This window comes from Buteo buteo, chromosome 1 (genome assembly GCF_964188355.1).
Source record: "Buteo buteo chromosome 1, bButBut1.hap1.1, whole genome shotgun sequence".
Classification (NCBI taxonomy): Eukaryota; Metazoa; Chordata; class Aves; order Accipitriformes; family Accipitridae; genus Buteo; species Buteo buteo.
In genome coordinates, this window is record NC_134171.1 from 80,026,987 (window position 1) to 80,046,520 (window position 19,534).

The 19,534-nt window shown below is 38.7% G+C and overlaps 1 protein-coding gene across 2 annotated transcripts in view; it reads left to right on the plus strand.

Annotated features, from left to right (window-relative positions):
- PDE5A (phosphodiesterase 5A) overlaps window positions 1-19,534 on the plus strand; it is a 139,907-nt gene that overhangs the window by 21,230 nt on the left and 99,143 nt on the right. Inside the window, exon 2 of one of the 2 annotated variants that reach the window (XM_075037314.1) lies at window positions 7,493-7,538. The exons of the other annotated variant lie outside the window; for it this stretch is intronic. The gene's annotated coding sequence lies outside the window, so the exon portion shown is untranslated. The remainder of the gene's footprint in view (window positions 1-7,492; window positions 7,539-19,534) is intronic. 2 annotated transcript variants of the gene reach the window in all.

Below are 19,534 nucleotides of genomic sequence, written 5' to 3' on the forward strand. Positions count from 1 at the left end.
TTAAAGATGATCTAGTTCAAACCCCCCTGCCACAGGCAGGGACACCTTCCACCAGACCCGGTTGCTCAAAGCCCCATCCAACCTGCCCTTGAACACTTCCAGGGATGGGGCATCCACAACCTCTCTGGGCAACCTGTCCCAGTGCCTCACCAACCTCACAGTGAAGAACTTCTTCCTTAGAACAAATCTAAATCTACCCTTTTTCAGTTTAAAGCCATTGCCCCTTGTGCTATCACTACATGCCCTCTCCATCTAAAAAGTCCCTCTCCATCTTTCCTGTAAACCCCATTTAGATACTGGAAAGCTGCTATAAGGTCTCCCCAAAGCCTTCTCTTCTCCAGGCTGAACAATCCCAACTCTCTCAGCCTGTCTTCATGGGAGAGGTGCTCCAGCTCTCTGATCATCTTCACAGCCCTCCTCTGGACTCGCTCCAACAGGTCCATGTCCTTCTTATGTTGGGAGCCCCAGAGCTGAACGCAGTACTCCAGGTGGGGTCTCACAAGAGCCAAGTAGAGGGGCAGAATCACCTCCCTCAACCTGCTGCTGGTCATGCTTCTTTTGATGCAGCCCAGGATATGGTCAGCTTTCTGGGCTGCCAGCGCACATTGCTGGGTCATGTTGAGCTCCTTGTCAACCAACACCCCCAAGTCCTTCTCCTTAGGGCTGCTCTCAATTCATTCCTCACCCAGCCTGTATTTGTGCTTGGGGTCGCCCCAACCCACATGCAGGACCTTGCACGTGGCCTTGTTGAGCTTCATGAGGTTCACATGCGGAAGTTCAGTTTAGTTGTGATACCTATAGAGCAATGCCTTACTACAAACAAATAAATGGTTCCCAGACCATCCATTAAAATCAAGATTTCCTAATACCCACCTTACTGCAACTTAGGACAATTGCTGCTGAGCAGTGCTGCTGTTCTTGAGGGTTACCTTCTTGCCTCAATAGGAAAAAGTCCTGGTAGAGTATTTTTACCCCTTTTCTTTGTAAAAGTTACAAACACAGTGTAGGCCAGGAGAAAATATTTCTTTCCAAACTAATTCTTAAATTATCACCAGCTCTTTGCTAGGTAAGCAGAGTACCCCACATGTTCTTATTTCTTGTTTCTGGAAGCAGTTATACACCGACTTGAGCATATTTCAAGCTCAGCATAACTGCACAAGATAACTGGCATTTTCTTAAAAATAAGCCATCATCATTTCAATAGATTGTCAGGCTCACAGCTGAAATAACAGAACATGGTTGCCTGCCAAAGGATACAGAGAATGTTAAAACATACTACAGATGACATTGCTAAGTGGCAAATGACAAAAAGACAGCCAAGGGAATGAAAAGTGATTCGTACCGACTGGGTCTTAAATGAAACTGCAGTCACTGTCAGTAAACTGAGATCTGTCAGAAACCCCAAGGCATGGTGCTGGTCACTTAGGTACATGGCTTCTTACATCCAGTTCCCAATATTGCTGCAGATGGTCCTCACATGTCTCCAGCTACAATGCCACATCTCATTGCCACCTAGTGGCTAAGAATATTTAATACATTCGACCTTTAGTCATGGGGTGTAAATAGTTTCAAGAGGGTATTTTTTCAAATTTACTCACTATTTTCAGAGCAGTCCCTTACCGTAACATTGCATGTGAATGCAGTAAACACACACACCAGCAACTTTAACTTTCATTGGTTCATGAACATGGCTGAAAATAACTATTCTTTTTCCTAAAGTCAAAAAAGCTATGACAAAAACAGCAAAGCCAGCAGCTAGATTTCTATTAGAAATATCTTATGGAACATGTTACTAAAGCAATTCCCTGATTCTAAAGCAATATGAAATCACTCATAAATAAGACATGTCGGAGGGCATTACTCCCATGAGGAAACCCCTGAAAGTTTCAGCACAATTCCTTACAGCAGTCAGGCAGACTTTGAGAGACCCAAGAAAAATGTACAGAACAATTAAAGTGCACAGATAGAAAGTTGCTACTTGCACTGACGCTGGTTTTGCCTTGAGGGAAGACACTTAATTATTCTCTTCTGGCTACAAGATGTGATACAATTATGAACAGAAATACTGGAAGTTAAAACAGTGAATGTTAATTTCAGAAAAGGCATCCTTGCGGCATGTATAAGCTTCCAGCTGAAGAACGACATGTAGCTAAGCACAACCACCTGAAGTTGGATCTGTATCTCAGCAGTTGCCCGATACCTATGTTTTATCATAATGAAATATGCTAGAGATTATTCAAAATAAGTTCGCAGGCATTTACTTTGAGACTTTCATCTCTGCTCTGCACATGGCTCACTAATTTAAAATTAAAGTGCAAGAAGAAAACTGGTACAGGCTAAAAACAAGCTCCATTTTTACAATAGCCTGAACCTCGACCCCTAGAATCCAATATAGCTTTCTTACAGTATCCTAAAAATCACTTCATACCCCTTTGCATCTTTATTTTGCAAGCTTGCCTACCCCTAACCCATCCCACCAGAAGAGGGCAATTGAATAGTTATGGCCAGACAACTGCCAGTTCAGATGTCAAAAAACAGCCTTTTAAAAGACAAAGCCAGCTGTGAATACTGAGTTGTGCAAGTGCCAACTAGAAAGAATAAAATCATGGGCTTGACCTTGCTCCACCCATTCATTTTGGGCAGAACTTGCCTAGAAAAGTTAGTGGGTTTGACCTCAGTTTCAAGTGCATGAAGCTAGATCATCTTGACCAGAGCCTTTGATGTCAGTAAAGTTATGCCTAATTTACCCCAGCATAACCAAAATTAGAATCTAGCCTGAGGGTAAAAATGCCTTCTAAATTATCCAGGCTAGTTCTCCCCCATGCAGGTTTGTAGCTGCACCACAGTGGCTGTTCTCCTTATATCACCTTTTCCTATGACTTGGAGTATTTCATTGTTTCCTTCTAACCACAACATAGGAGAGATTCTCAGGGTCACAGTTAATCATGAGACTTTGCTCAGTGAAGGGAACTTTTCTCCTAGCCTTCTCATATGATCTCATTTATCTGCATTCTCCCCTAATTGCATACCTCTACAGCTGGGCAGAACCAGAGAAACCCACTGGGCAGGATAACCCACATTTTCTCTGAGCCTGGAAAGTCAATGGGTAGTTCTGAAGTAAAACAACACGAGAGAAGAAAATACAAGTTGTATATACTTTGGTGTTCTTTAAAAACAGGATTTCCCCCAACCCAGGGCAGAGGGACTAATGTATGTCAAACTATTCAGGGAAGGAGACACTATATTACTGACAGAAAGGGCAATGATGAAGTAGGAGCAGAAGAAACCAGATCAAGTGAAAAGAAAGCAAGTTCATGATTGGATTTAGCCAACAAAATACCTTCCCTTATCTCCCTCTCCTGACCTTTAGTAAATTATATCCCACACTGTTCTTTCTCCCTATGGAGCCATATTGAACATTTACTTTCCTCTGCCTTAAAGCACTAGTTCAATACAGGAAAGCCAAGCAAGCTGAAAAAGGTTTTCAGAAACAGACTGGCAGATCCACAATCACCGGTCACAGCACTAGGATCTCTAGCAAGCTTTTTCTGCGGCTGCCTGGGAGCTGAACTGAGTGGCTGTACTGAGCACATTTCACTGTGGCTCCTGCTGAGAGGCACCAAAGAGGCTGCGAAACCTGGAGTCTCAGGCACCGAGAACACAACTGCAAACAGCCACAAGCATCCTGCTCTAATGTCGACATTAGCCCTGCTTGGAGCAGAGGAATAGGACTAAATGACTTCCTGAAATCCCTTCCAACATAAATATTCAGAGATACTACCAACACCTTTAAAATTTCACTTTAAAAAAAAAAAAAAAATCAGTTAAACACAAGGAGAGGAACAGAACCTCTCCAGAAATAAGCTGTGTGCTATTAAAAATAAAAAGCATGCTGTAATAAAACCTTGAAGTGAGTCTTAAGTGACTATTAAACACATAACAATGCACATTCCTATAGACAGCAATGAAATTGAGTACTAAACACTACAGTCAGAACAAAGTAATTTTGCATAGATACCTTGAAAATTCATTATTAAAATAAAAACAATGCACATTTGTTCACCATACACAGGTTGCCATATGAAGAACTCATTCCCACATTTCTACTATTGACTGGCTTAATTGAGCTGAAAGGAACTCTGTGCCTAGAAAAGCAGGATTAGATATTAAGCTTCTTGAAAGTTGCTAGAGAGAAGGGAATGAAATCTACCTAAACTTTCACTATTTTACCAGTTCATACTAGATCAGCCTTAACTTCTTACCTGGGATTAGGCCCTTCCACAATCCCTGCTATTGCCAGAGGTCACATCTCTGCCATGTAGGACTAGCAGCAGTAGCTCAGAAGCAAAACAACCAGCACCCCCCAACCAGGTCAGCTAACCTGACTGCATCCCCACAGACTTGCTAACCTTAGAACTGGAGAGAGATCAGCTTTATAGTTCATCTAAATTACAGACAACTGTTAGATATCTTCACAGCCAGCACTAATTCATCTATTAGCACCCTGCCCAGGGTTGAGCCGGAGCACTTTAAGCCAGGACTGCAAATGGGCTTGTATGGAACTGGCCATCCTAGATCTGCATCGTGAGGGGACTCTTCCCTGTCTGGAGAATTTGGAAGTAGTCATTTAAGTCAGCTGGTACTTGTTGTGCATAAAGCAAAGCAGCATTAATTCAGGAAATTAATCATAGTCTTGCTTGCTTTCTATACCAGGCTTTATCCGTTAATCTGTACTTGCAGCAGAAACCCCGTAAGTCACATCAGTGACTGCACAGCCATCGTTAAAGCCTGATAACAGAGAGCTGGAAAGCACACAAGCAATGATAAAGAAAACAAATCAAGGTTATGGTATCACAAAAGGAACTTTGCCTGCATGGCCAGGGAACAGGGTTTCTTTGCAATATTACTTCCTCATTGTCTAGCAAGCGTTTTGTATTACTAATTGTAAAAGTTGCAAACAAACCATGTGAGCCTATTACAATATTCTCTATCATGCAAAGACCACCATTTCATATGTGCAAGTATGTGGTTCAAATAAGTGTAAGTTAGTGATGCCCTGTACAGTGTTAGAGAGCAAACAAGGTAGTAGAAGTGCTGCAGCACCATGTGGAAGACAAAACTGTTCTGCTGTATGCACAGTACCTAGGATCAAACTTTATGATAAGACATAAAACCAATTACATTTTATCAATACAATGCTAAGAAACAATCAACCCAAAGCCATTGCGCTGCCTTCCTGTGAATTTCTGCCTGAAGTTTATGGCTGCCTTGAGGCCAACAGAGACGCTGTGCTGATGAAAACTGTTGCTACACAATTCTGGCTGGTTGGACAGTTTGTTTTGCGGCCCCAGCCTGTTTAGTTTTGCTTTATCCTCACTGCCTACTCCCCTGTACAGACCACAGTGGCTTGCTGGACATTTGTACTCCAGTAATACATTGTAATAATAATAGAAGATCACGTTTGAATCCACATCTGCCATCTTCATCTCCATCCGGGACAGATGGGCACTGATAGGTTTAGCCATAATGGTTTAAGGCATTACTACTCTCAGCTGTCCACTCACCTCTTTGCCAGAGGTGATCACCCCGTGGCAAACACACGCCAGTCCTGCAGCTTCTGTAATTTACTGTTTGGCAAATTTAACTGCAATCATTCACTTCTGTAACTCCTGCAATGTGACTTCTGCAGAAAGATGGGGCAGACACCTGAGAGTGGGAAGGTAATAAACCATATGCCTTAATCTGACAGAACTCACCTGTCACAGCCAGAAAGGCCAATATTTCAGTGACAGAGATTTCAAATATACACCCCAAACAAAGTTCCTTCTGACGTGAAGCTACATAAAATCTAAGAACAAGTTCTTCCTATTTTCTATTGATCAGTAGACATATCAAACTTTTTTTTTCCATGCGGTGTTTCCACTACAGGTCTACGTGAAAAGTGAGGTCATGTAGCCTTCCATTTATGTCACAAGCACCTTGATTTTCTTCCTACAGCACAAGTCAAACTGGCCCTAACCCAGTAAATAAATATTTCCAGTGTTGCTGCTTTCTCTATATCCTGCCCAAACATAATGACATCACAGCAACAGTTCCAGGCACTCCAGAGATGATGGGAAAGTATAAACAGTGCTCCATCTGCAGTTCATTTGCTATTGCTATATAAAAAAGCAAAATAAGCCTTTGACTGATGTTTGGTTTCCACAGTTCGGTGGCAACAGCTTCGCAAATGAACTATTTCAGGCAAGAGCTGGTGGCAGTTATTTGATAAAATGCAGCAGTTCTGATAATACATGGATTTTTTTAACATGGACTTTGTAAATGATAGTATTCAAGGACAAACTTGTCAGGTCAAATTTGACCCAGGTGCTGAATGTGTAAAAGCTGAGAGGTAGAGATTAGTGCAGGAAAGATTAATGACACTATTAACATGAACATGTGCAGCTACATAGCTATGCACAGAGGAAAAGTTCTGTTTGGAGGCATGGTAAATGAAGCCTGGGTATGCTCTAGGGATATTTTGTTCCTTTTGGATACAGAGATATTTTATCTCAGAGTTATTCAAATACACTTGAGTTCCTATAAGCAAGCTTTAAAAATTAATATTTTTTTAATGTTACCTGATGAATCATTTACAAGATAAAAATCAGCACAGGTTTGCATCAAAATACACTCCATTTAACATTATCCAGCTGCCCTGTACTGAAAGTGAAAAATTCTCATAGTAATATGCACAGCTGCTCCTTGTAATGTAACATGTTTTTCATGCTGCTGCAATGCAATCAGTGTGTGATATTTTTAATTATTGTCATTCCAAGTGTGTAAAATTGAGCTCTGATTCTCCTGAGGAAAAACATTTTATAGTTCATCAGATGTGAAGTACTAATGTGTAAAGAACACAGTTCTTGTGTCAAATAAGAAGACGACTTTAAGCAATTGGGGACTATATTCTTACCTTGTGAAAGCAGCCAAGACTCGTCTAACATCATCACTTCACTCATTTACATTGGCTGAAGAGATGGCACCTGAGGAAGGCAGGGCCACCTAGAGAGAAGGGGCAGGAAGAGCAGTTGGTCTCATTGTCCACTACACTGAGTAATTAGAGGGGTCTTCCACCTTATTCCAATGGGACAGCTCTTAATAGACAGGGGACTGTAGTCTCTATGTGTACTCTTTCAAAGCTCTGGGCACCCCTGTCTGATGTTTAGCTTGCTGTCAGAGTTTTGTCCCAATATTCAAAATTGCTAAGTATCTGTAATCAAAGCCAGACTTTCTTTGCATGTATAGGCACTTGATACACAGCTGGTTAAATTCAGCACTACAGCCAAATCTCACTATCACTTGACCAAAGTTCTCACCTCCTCAGGGTACAGTAAACACCCCCTCGGTGTCACTACAGGCCTCTGCAGTTTTGAAGTTTCACACTGAAACTGGCTTCTGCCAGGGCAAAAAGTATTTCTTCCCCTGACTTCAATCCATCCTTCATTTGCAGCTGGTCCAGTTCCCGCCAGTACTGTTACCTGGAATTCTGAGATCTGGTAAGAGATTTTAGCTCATCTTCCTGTCATTCAACAATTTCAATTTCAGGGGGGTTAGGCCCAATAAGAAATTTTGGAGGGAACTGGACTGTGAGAACATGACCCAATGTTCCTCCTGAGTTCAGTGAAAAACTCACTGAATTCATTCAGTCACACTATCTACTGAGCTCTTCTTCAGTCTTCCCCGGGTTTCCAGAGATGGATAAATAATTCAGTCAAACATAAACATAATCAATTTTGAAATCTGCTGAATGAAGGAGCCAGTCTTTTTTTCCTGATCACCCCCTGGGTCTCATTTTGTTTAATTTGGAAATGCTTTGTGATTAAAACACTGCGTATTACCAGAGTGACATCCCGTTCCCAGGCCAGCCCATGAGGATTGCTCTTCGCTCCCAGGCTCTCGGTTTGCAAAGTTCCTGAATATTCATGGGCCTTATTCTCTTCAGATTAGGCTGGACTGTTTCACTAACTCTGAAGACCAGGCTGTGAACTTGCTGTACTCAGGTTTCTCATCTGCAACATGGTGCTTCTTTACATCTCAGAGGTGTGAGAAGTATGAATTCAAATATTTCCCAGGTAGTCAGAGATTTTGCAGAAAGGGGTATGTAAGGGGCTACCTGTGCAAATTCACCAGGTGCGTGCAGGGGCTATCATCCCTTTTACCCCCACTGAAAGTCCCCATCATTGTGATGTGGCCATAACTGCATGTTGGCATTTCACTTTTGATTGGAGCTCCTTGTACTCCAGAATACTATAGAAAGGTAAAGAGCCTGTTGGTGTTTAAAGTTCAGTGCTGCTTGGCCATTTATTTCTCAAGTACCTTTCAGAGTTCCTAACTGAAAGCTTGACATTCACTACTAATGCATTAAAATATTTATTGTCTAACTATGAACATCTGCATAACTTGGTCTTTTCTTAATCATAGCCTATCATTCCTTCTTTTCGCAATGAGCAACTGGAATTGCATCTTCTGTTTTTTCGAAACAATTCATTCATTCATACTGGCAACCAGGATATAATCTCTCCTTTCCAGCTGGGAACTGCTTGCCACAATTCCCTGTTATACACACCAGAAATTCAGCAGGATGAATGAAGGCAGTGACACATATTAAGCAGTATGCCATGTTTTGTCTGGGTATGAAATTTCAGAGTATCTGCTAAAATGCAAAATGGGTGTGTAACTCCATCTACCTCTCCTTTCCTCATAATTATTTACATGGAACCACTGGGAGACAGCATGTCATAATATTCATTCATACTTGCAAACCACAAACAAGGAGAAAGCTGAGCCAGGACTAATGCAAACAGTCAGAGAAAGAGACAAGTACATCTGGCTATGAATAAACAGCCAGTTTTTTGCTTCCTCTCCTGGAAACTTTCTTGACTCGTGTTCTACCTCCATTTATTTTCAGAGATGAAATGGCCTGCTTTGGTCCTTGTCTAACATTTTAAAGCATCCTCAGATTCAGGCATCATAAAAGACTGAAGGTGTACAAGAGCAAAAGTAGAACTAATTTTTAGAGCCAACAACCCACAGCTGTATAGATGAGTACAGGCTGAAGAAATGAATCATGATCATATCATCAGTTCTACATATACAAAATCAATACCAATGGGGGTGAGAGGTCAGACACTATGGGAGCTGAGTTAAATCCACGCTGTGAATGGCCAGGTGATCCTAAGCACAAGTTGCTTTGCACACCTGCAGCACTGGCAGTGTTTTGGAAGGGAATGAGCAGCTGGCTTTCAGACATAGGGCCAGAACCGTGCTTTCCCACAGAGAATAGCAACTATATCAAAAGAAAAGGCAAGAAAGCCCATTTCACAACACAAAAATGGCACTATGCACCAACCAGCTGAAGGGAGTCTCACCAACATAAAAATTCATGATAGGAACTGTACTGCAAATCATGAGTCGGTGAAGCACTTTCCCTGACTTAGGTGGAACTTGGATCAAGTCTACAGATGACAATATATTAGAGCCAGCTTACAAACCTCGAGATGTATTCACTCTCCACCTCACAAATTTGTAGAACTGCTTTCACCATGAGCAGAGGGGATCCCTGATGCTTTTTACCATTTGTCATTGCTCTTTTAATGTTTGAAGCACCCTGCATCATAATGAAAGAGTGTTTGGGGAAATACCCATAACAAATTGAATCAAACTGGAAATGCTGTTTGCCTGTTGAACAGACTTGGTAAATTAATATTAGAAACCTTTGCTTTATTTTTTCTGTCTCCACACCATGGTAACTTGTTGTCTATTTATTTTTAAGTACAATACAAAGTTTAGTTAACTCTTCTCTGAAGTTATTCAGAATGTAATCATTCATCCTTTTTTAACAAAATTGCAACAGAACATCACAAAAACATTCACTGGGGAGTCTGAAGAATGGTAAGCAGAAATAGATGTAGGATTTAATAGTAATATTTGTCATATTTGTCATAGAAGAGTAGATACATTCAGCTATTTCTGCTGACACCTCTAATCCTAAATCTATGTTCCAGAGAGAGTTCTCAAAGAGATTTATTCCAAGAGGAATGAATTTTCTCAAAATCCTGTCAGTTATGTTTAAAAACTTCATGTAGAAAAAAATGTTACAGAAAGGTAAAACAAAACCAAATGTTATCTATTTTTTTAAAGAAAAAGTTCTCTGTTTGTGATTGTAATTGATTATTCTAAAATTAAACCATGTACAGCAGAAACATGAGGGCTATTTACAAGCTAAATGCTACCAGAAAGATAAAATCTAATTATCACCTATAACTTTCAGTGGCCTGTATGTGGTCTTTATTTATTTTGTTATTTACGATCACTTAACATTTACTGATAGAACTTAATTTTGTAATTTTTCCTGTGATGTTACTTAGTTATATATCTCATCTCTTTTCTAACTGAATGGACTGAGCTTTCTTAGAGAAAGGATTTCCATAGGTTGAGCACAAATCCTTCAGCAGCAGCTCTACATCTGTTCAATTAATCTGTTGTGTAAATAGAACAGCATTTCAAGAACAGATTGAAGTTTGCTTTTGCAGATATCCTCCCTGCACATCCATCCGTTCAAACTGGAATCCAGAGTTCTTTTGCTTTTAAGCACACAAGCTTGCAAATAAAAAACTTGATTGCCAAAAGTTCACAAACAGGAGTGCTACAACTGGACCAGTGTGCATAGGCACTCAGACATGCAAAACTCTCCCTAATTTGAAAGAGCTCCCAAATTTGTAAGATTAGGAGCCTTTTTTGTCAGGTGGCCCTGCATGAACTGGGCTTACCTGCAGAAAGGGACCAAAGATAAAAGTTAACCGTATTGGGAGGGTTTACAATTTTTGTGTAAGAAAACTTATCTATTAGCTACATTTACCCACCTCAGACAATGAGATCACCACAAATCTGTCTGCCTTACCATGGGAGTAAATCAGAGACTATTTATATCCAGAGCTTTGAATATTTACTGCCTAGTAACACAGGACAAGACTAAGCAGAAAAAAAAGGACAGTGCAGTTCATAGCTATCTGATAATTGGTACCTCTTCACTGTCCTGGAAAGTTTTACAAACAACTGTTGTTTATTACTTTATGGGTTTGAGACCTCATTCTGAAATCAGTGGTTTGAAATTTGGTTTGAAGAAGCTTGCCAAATCTGGTACTTAAGTTTTAATGGTGCTAAACTAATGAAAGAGTAGGATATGCATAGCTTATTGCAAATAAATAGTATGATATGTCAGGAAGAATGATGAAGGGAAGTAATGAAAGACAAGTATTCTACCAGGATTTAGAGAGTCCTATCGCAGATTGGCAGAAGCACAGTGAGGTTCTCTTACTACGGACTCAAGCAAAGCTGCAAGAAGCAAAGCTGTGAGCTTTTATTTTGTGCTGAAAATGTTTTGAGAAGGTAATTTTCAGGAATTTATCATAATGAAGAAAAACTACATTTCCCTATTTGCACTCTCTTGTTGTGGTTTTAATATTTTAAGGTAAAATGATTTAGATTAGATATTTTTCTTAAGAATTTTTTTCCATTAAGAGGGAAAGAGACAAAAGTCCCAAAAAGGATTTAGAGCAGGCATGCAAGCTCTGCTGTTAGTAGCAAGCTAAACAGATCTTGAATGTCAACTCATTTTCTTTGTTATGTTTCATTGCAGTTAGGCTTGGGTAAACTTCAGCAAGTTGAAGTGTGTGCATACACACATCCTTCTGTTTATAGAGAGTGTAATAACTCTGGAAGAGCTGACGTACTGTGACAGAGAATAAATACAAAACCGTATAAACAGATTTCATTACAATTGGTAGTCCTTAGATAAAACTTTCATGTATCCCCATGGTGCCGACCTCACTAAAGACAGGATTTCACAAAACTGAATGTAAAGTCCAAAACAAGGATCTGATTCCATTTTAATGTGTATTATATAAACCCAGAATGCAAGTATTTCATTGCTAATCTGGGTGTAGAAAGCTCAAGATCTGGCCACTTTACATGAGTGTAAATACAAGCATTTAGGTCAGTTTTCTGCAGATGAAAGAATGTGCTAAATGTTATCATTATTATTTTTAAATGCTCTTAATTAATCTCAGAACAAGCTGTAGCTGAAAGGTCATGCTAAAAGTTCTTTAGACTACAGAGATGCAGCTCCAAGGAAAAGTGTGTTTTTGTGTTGCTAGGGGAACCCTTAATGTGGTATGGCACCAGTCACATTTTCAAAAACAAGAAACTAAGCAGAATAGGTATTGTTTAATGAAAAACATGAGAAGATTAAATCAAGGTCTAGAAGACCATTAAGCATAAAAAAGAGGGAGAGACACAACATTTAAAAGAGTATTTTAGAAGAGTGGTATAATGTTTATTTATAATATTTATTTATTAAAATTATATTTAGTTATTTCAGAGGAAAAGTTTAGACCTGAACTATTGCCAGAGATTGCTTAATGAAAAGGACTAACGATGCTCTGAAGGGACCTGAGAAGTCTGATGTGAAATCTGTGGGAAGGTGCAGACTGTAGACCTTCCACAATGTTTTCTTACAAATCCAGAAATCAGGTGAAACTTTCTTCACTTCAGAATTTTTATAGATCAGATCTCAACAAATCTGTCAACCCTATATGTACAGTTGTGCCATATTTTACAGTTATCTTCTCTGTTTCTAGGGTAATATGAAAATCCTTGTGAATTGAATGCTAAACAAAGACTTTCTCTGTCTGCTGTGGATTGAAATCACTGCTCTAGATCAGAACCAAAAGTTATGGGGTCAGGGTCTCAGCTGAGCAATGTCCATTTATATCCACTGAGCAGATAATCTAGAAAAGATGTAGAAATTAATATCAAGGAAACAAGTTTTTTAACAGCTTGAGTAGAATTGTGTAAATAATTGAATTTTTGGCCAACTGATCACACTTTATGTCACTTAGTGACACTGAAATATTAAGTAAATATAGTTAAACTCAATCTCAAGCATAGTTTCAAATTCAAAAGTGTACTTTCTAAATTTTGGAACAAAACGTTTTGACCAGTCTCAGAGAAATCTACTTTCTCAAGTGAAAACTATTTGAAAATACAGTCTGAGGTTATTTAATAGTTTCACTGTCCTGCACTGAATTTTTTTGGTGCACAAGGCATATATTTGAAAATATTTCCAAACCTCTACTTCTGATTGTTCTAAAGCCCTAGATGTGCATCTTCTACAAAGAAAAACTATACAGTAGAGATCATAAATACAGAGTTTCCTCTTCATTGTTACTTCTTACAATTGTCCTGGTCCCTTGCAACTGAATATTGTGATTGATTGCAATCCAATACGTTGGATAGGCCAAAGAAGAAAACAATTCTACTGGTCACGAAAGAAGGAGAAAAAAAGATACGTATATAATCTTCTGTTAGTTATAGGAAGCTTATTTTATTTGCACATTTAGCAGTGCCTCATGTAAGGGCACCTAGCACAGACATAGACAATCCATGAAGAATTTTTTTTTTCCTTCACTATTTGTCCATTCCATTAAGTAGCACAGGAAATTTTTCTTTATCTTGAACAAATTTGTCTCAAAACACAAATCATTTCACTGCCTGAAGGAAAAGGAAGGACTAATCAGATATTATTAGCTTGCTGCAGATATTTATAATGATAGAATTACTTTCTGACAAGTCCTTTTTTAATAAATATGTTTAGTAAACATACTTGGGAATTTGCCGCCACAATCATGCATAATTCTGGGGAATAAGCTTCATGAATAGGTAAAAAATACTGATTTAATATATATTTCTATTGTAATTCTAAAAAGAAAATGCAAGGAAAGCTGATAGATAGGCTATTGCTTAAGAATTCGCAAACCCATTACAGAAACTATAAATTGTTAATTGTGAAGTCTGAAAGTGTGAAATGTCTATAAAAGTATTTGATTTGGATGTGTTTCTCCACACTGTGTACTTCACACAAGCTTAATCGTCAAGGAATCCTACACTGAAGCACTAACAAAATTGTGAAAATTACATACTCTTTAAACCAAACAACATCTATAGCTGGATTGGCCATAGAACCCATAAAATACAAAAATACAAAGTAATTTATCAGTCCTAATTCCAGAGTAACATTTCTATGCACAGACCTCAGATCTAACAGATAATTATTGCATTCACAACTTTAGCTTCTTCTGACAGTTTGGAATATTACGGATGTTGACAGCAACATATTAAAAGGCCTAAATTGGAAATAAAAACTAATAAATATGGGAAATAATAACACTGGAAAGACTACTTAAGACAATAATATTAATTATTTGACCTTTTTCTTCTTTGCATCAGACACTTAGGAAGAACATGTCATAAACAAATTTCCACTGGGACAAACTTTAGGATAGAACATCTCTCTTGAAGGTAGCTTTCTGGCATTAATACATATGAATTAACTTACAATAATTTAGCATACATAAGGCTGTGACTTCAATGTTTAACTCTGCTTTCAGTTATGTAGCCCAATACATCAGACTTTTCATTCGACTGAGTTTGATGTGTCCTAGACATTTGCAATAAAAATATGTTTTAAAAGTGTTATAGAAGAGGGGAGAACACAATATTGTTTATTTCTCATTATTCATGACTTGTTCCAGGTAGGAATCAGCTTGAATCTCAATTTTCTCTCTATTTTTTCAAACAAACTGTTTAGTGTCACTTTACTTTTAGATGCTTCAATAGCATTAGTAAGAGAATATTTAAAGCTAAGTGAGGCATATTTTAGTTGAGCTTACTATAAAGAACAAAGTATAATCCGTAAAGATTGCAATTCATGATGGTATAGTTCCAATATTACTTTTCTATAATTGCATTAACTTTAACAGTACTACCCCAGCATGTAACTGAATAGCACATTGGTGGCTAAGTCCTGGAACAGACGAGCTTGTCGCGAGCCAGTTCCCCAGCTGCTATGTGCCGGCAGAGCTCTGTTGAAACCAGAGCAATTACACTAACATCAGCCAATGATCTGTTCCACTGGATCATATTCTGATGTATTTGCATCCATATATGTAACTCTACCAATACAGCACAGATCATGAATGGCATTGAAAGCATAGCCTGAGAAGAGTCGCAGGCACAGCTGGCCCAACAGCACAACCCCAACTGTGGCCAGTCACGGGTAGTTAGGAGAGAAGCATAAGAAACTGCTAATGTATCACGGGAGCTTTCTCTTGTAGGGTTCCAGCTTTACAGGAAGCAATTAGTGAGTTAGCGACCTCTCGAGGCACAGCTGGCACCCAGCTCATCATACTTTGTACCCACTGATAGTCCTGCCCGCATGACATTTGTTAATGCTTTATGAGCCCCTTTCTGTTTTGGACTTCCGCAACGTGCCATGGCAATGACTCCCACAGCTGTGTGAAAACACTTCCTTTTTATATATTTCTAACCAGCTGTTTGATGCTTTCATTGAATCCTTGCTAGTTCTCATCATACAGAGTAAATAACTGGTCCCCCAATTTCTTAGCCACGTATTTGCCTTTCTAATGTCCCCTCCCCATTGAGATGCCTTTAGAGCACCCAGTGACACAGCCACCCTCTTTTTTCTTTCCCTCGTTCCAGCTGAGTATGTATCACCAAGGTCATACAGGCGTGACTGGTCAGTGCTTTGCCCCTTCTATAAGCATTACTACATACAGGGCAAACAAAGTGCAGAGTGGTTGCAGAGCAATCCTGATTCAAAAGCATTTTATACCCAAATGCATGACTTAATGTATGTTTAATCATACAGGAACTGACCACTGCTTGATAGAAATCTTCCTGTCTCGTGTAGCATTGACAGCGCAATGTTAATTTATACCAGATGCACATCTGGCCCAGCCTGTGTAAAGAAGCTGTTGAGGTGGAAATTTAATATTTAAACTAGTACAAACCTACAGAAGCCTGCAATAAAATTAAATTTGGGTAAAGGATTAGTTACTACTTTGATTATCTAGTAAAGAAGGCTTATTTTTACAGCAAACAGAAAATTGCAAATAATTGGAGTCAACGTTTTTGCTGCTAATGTAGTGTCAATTTCATGACACTTACCCTATATGCATTTATCATTGAAGTGGATGAGTGACAAAGCTAAACATGGTGAGACAAGTGACCTAGCACCTTAGGTTTCTTCCCTGCTTTTCTACAAAAGCTAGACATAGCCACAGCCAGCCAGCCACATACACGAACTATTTACATAGAGATGAACTTTGATTCGTTACAATGCCTTTAAGAAGTCATAAACCCTGAAAATCGGGGAATGTGAGAATAGCAATATTCATCACTAACCACACTATGCTTTTTATGAATCAAGGGTTGTTGATACTTTTGAGACCAAGGCTTGAGCTAAGCAAGTTCTTAAAGAGAAATAGCTTATGCATTAGTCTCTTTTCCCCTCTAACTCCCCCAGTTCTTCTGCTGTTTTTTCTTCCCCCTTCTGCTTCCTTCCTTCTTTTTATCAGGATATAAGAAGGGAAAACGAATAAGCTGCGTCTTAAATTATAAGACTCGTCTTCTGTATTTATTGCTATTTTCAAAAAGTGGGACTGGTCCTGAGGCCAGGTGACTGGTGCCCCCTTAGTGATTGAAGAGCATGTAGGAGAGCAATATGATTTGCTACCTGTTATCCTGGCTTTCCTAAGCAAACCTTATTCTCCCTACCCTTAGTGAAGTTTCTCTGTCTTTTCTATTGACAGGTTTTAAGATCTGGCAAAGACCTGAAAAAGATAAACAGAGTAACATAATAGTAAGCTGCCGTGTGTTTTTTATTAATTTTCACCTGACGTTCCAGAGATTTAATTCTTTTCTCCAATTTTGGCCGTTGCCAGGAAGTGTGACGGAACAGAGAGGGATCACCTGAGTTTCTGCAGTCCCTACCTGACCTGCGGCACAGCAATGCGTTATGGCACTGGGGGAGGACATGCTGCAAAGTCCTTCAGAGAGCCAGAGAATATAATGAGGGCTGTAGTGCATCTTCACCCCCATAGCGCAGAACGCTTATCGTATTCTCCTCACTTTATTTTCCTTGGACTAGTCTGACATTTTTTTCAACGCGATGCCTGTTGGGTAATTGGAGCATTTAGATAACAGCTCTAAGAAGCATTACAGCTTTTGCTTTTCTCTATCATGGTGTCTGAATGGCATTGTTTCCATACCCAATTTAAATGTATTCTGAAAAAAAAATACATTGTGGAACGATGGTACTGGGAAAAACAAAAGGCATTCATCATCAACAGGAAAGTAAAAATTCTTCAGCTATTTATTTATTAATCTATCTTAGTCTCTTTCTGCACTGTGTTATTGCCTGCCCAATGGGGAAGTCTTGCAGAATTAGCAACAGATTTCCCAAAGCTTAGTAATGAGGTAATCATGCACTTTAAGTGTGACTAGCAAAATTATGAACAATTTGTGAACAATCTGCAGAACAGTGCAGATGCGATACAACAATTGTTGATGCATTTTAAGAAACAACAGCATCTGCAATTTTTATGGGGATGACGAAGCACTGAAATATGAGCAGTTTGATGTCCCTTTTTTAAGAATACCTTTGAATCAAAGGTGTTGAAGCACAGACTTCATTCTGCAGTAATACCCACTTGTTACTCTTTTTGAAATAGCAGCTGTTTCTGTTCTTTCTGGTTTAATAATTTTTCCTTATATTTTAGGCCACCAACTAACTAATTAGACCTATATTTGATAAGGGATCTTCTAAGCACACATTCCTGTCAGTTTGTCCTTCATCACCAGCTATCAGGGAGCATTCAGCAACCTACCTTCACAATTACAAAAAGCTATTTGTGAAAGTAAAAAGCAGTCTATGCCCTTATTTTATTAAGATGTATTGTTGTCATGGAATTTGATTACTGATATTATTTTTTAAAGAAAATATGAGAAATGGTATGAAGGCAATATAGAGATCTGGAAAAATTATTGAAATATCCATGAAAAATGTATTTCCTTTTGGATGCTTTGAACAGTTATTATTCTGCTGGGGCAATCTCTGGTTGTTTCTTTTTATAAGGCCTCTGTATTGAAGACATCTCCCTGAACTTTGTGGAATCATACTGAGATTCTTAAGACTAAGGCAAGATTAAGTGACAAGACTTGTGCCTGATCGGCTTTCAAAGTCCCTTTGGAAACAAATCCAAAATAGTTCACCATAGTACTAAAAATTCTATAATGCCAACCTGATAATCCTGTATCATAAATTATGGAATGATTTTAAGATTTCTGATGAGTCAGGTACATAGAATACAAAACAGCTACAAAAATTATTAAACAGAATTGACCTTATGGACCATTTTGTTAATTTTTCATGGCATTTTCCCACGTTTTCATGCCTCATTAGTCCACATAACTATGGCATTAAATCTCTGCCCAAGGCCATAAGAATGAGCATGAAATAATGAATCTAGGTCTTGTCAGTGGACAGGACCAGGCAGGAAATCTATGTGAAATGCACCCAATTTAGTACAGTTTTCAACACCTTCTATTACTGAAAGTTATGAAAAAAAGCAATCACTTACTATTAAGTTACGTTCTGGTAGATTAGGTATGCAAACTGGACACTCGTACTCTTAGCAGATGGCTATAACCTTGACGTTGCCAGACAAGCTAGCATCTTCTGTGTAATCTTCTTTTTTACTAGGTATTTCCAGCTAGACTGAAATGGCTGTCTTTGCTATTTAGTGCAAATATGCCCTGTGGAAGATTTTTCTTTTAAAAAACAAGGCAGTAAGAGTGATCTTGCAATAGTGCACTATACATAGTCCTACTAGCAAAGACCTTACACGTAGATATTTGTTTTGGTGTAGTAAATTGGCAAGAGGGCCAAAGAAGCAAGGTGAGGGATGAGAAAACCAGGGCAAAAAATAAGGAAGGAATATGAATTAAAAAGAAAACAACTATGCATGAATTATGAAGTAGAGCTGCTCAGCTAAAAGAGTTTATTTCTGGCCCTTTACCCATAGGATTTTTCCAATGATAACATGGCATAAGCAGTAATAAGACCTTCATGAATGATGTTGCAGACAAATTATGGAAAAGAGATCAGATCCTCTGAATTTGGGGGGATATTTTATGACTTTGTGCGTCTGTGCTGAATGCTTGTCATCCTATTCATGTCACTATGACTTTCATATGTTCATGAAACCTTATAATTCTGTATAACCAAAATGAGCACTAATTTACTTTCTGTACCTCTCACAAGTTACAGATAATCATAGCATGAACTTCGACATTATATTTATATTTAATGAACTCAAAACCTACCAATGTTAAATCAATGAAAGAAGTGTAATCAAAAATAGCATCAATTATTTATATAACCTCTAGAGAAGCCTAGGCTTATATGGTGGTAACATATAAAAAAGAAAAATTGTCTCCTCTAAAAAACAGTTGCTAGAGTTACTGAGAAAATTGTCCTCCAGTTATCTGAATGTAATCCAAGAATCGGTACAGAACTTCAGAACTGGATGAAGCAGACTTTGGATAGCAGATCTTGTGCATTATCTAACTG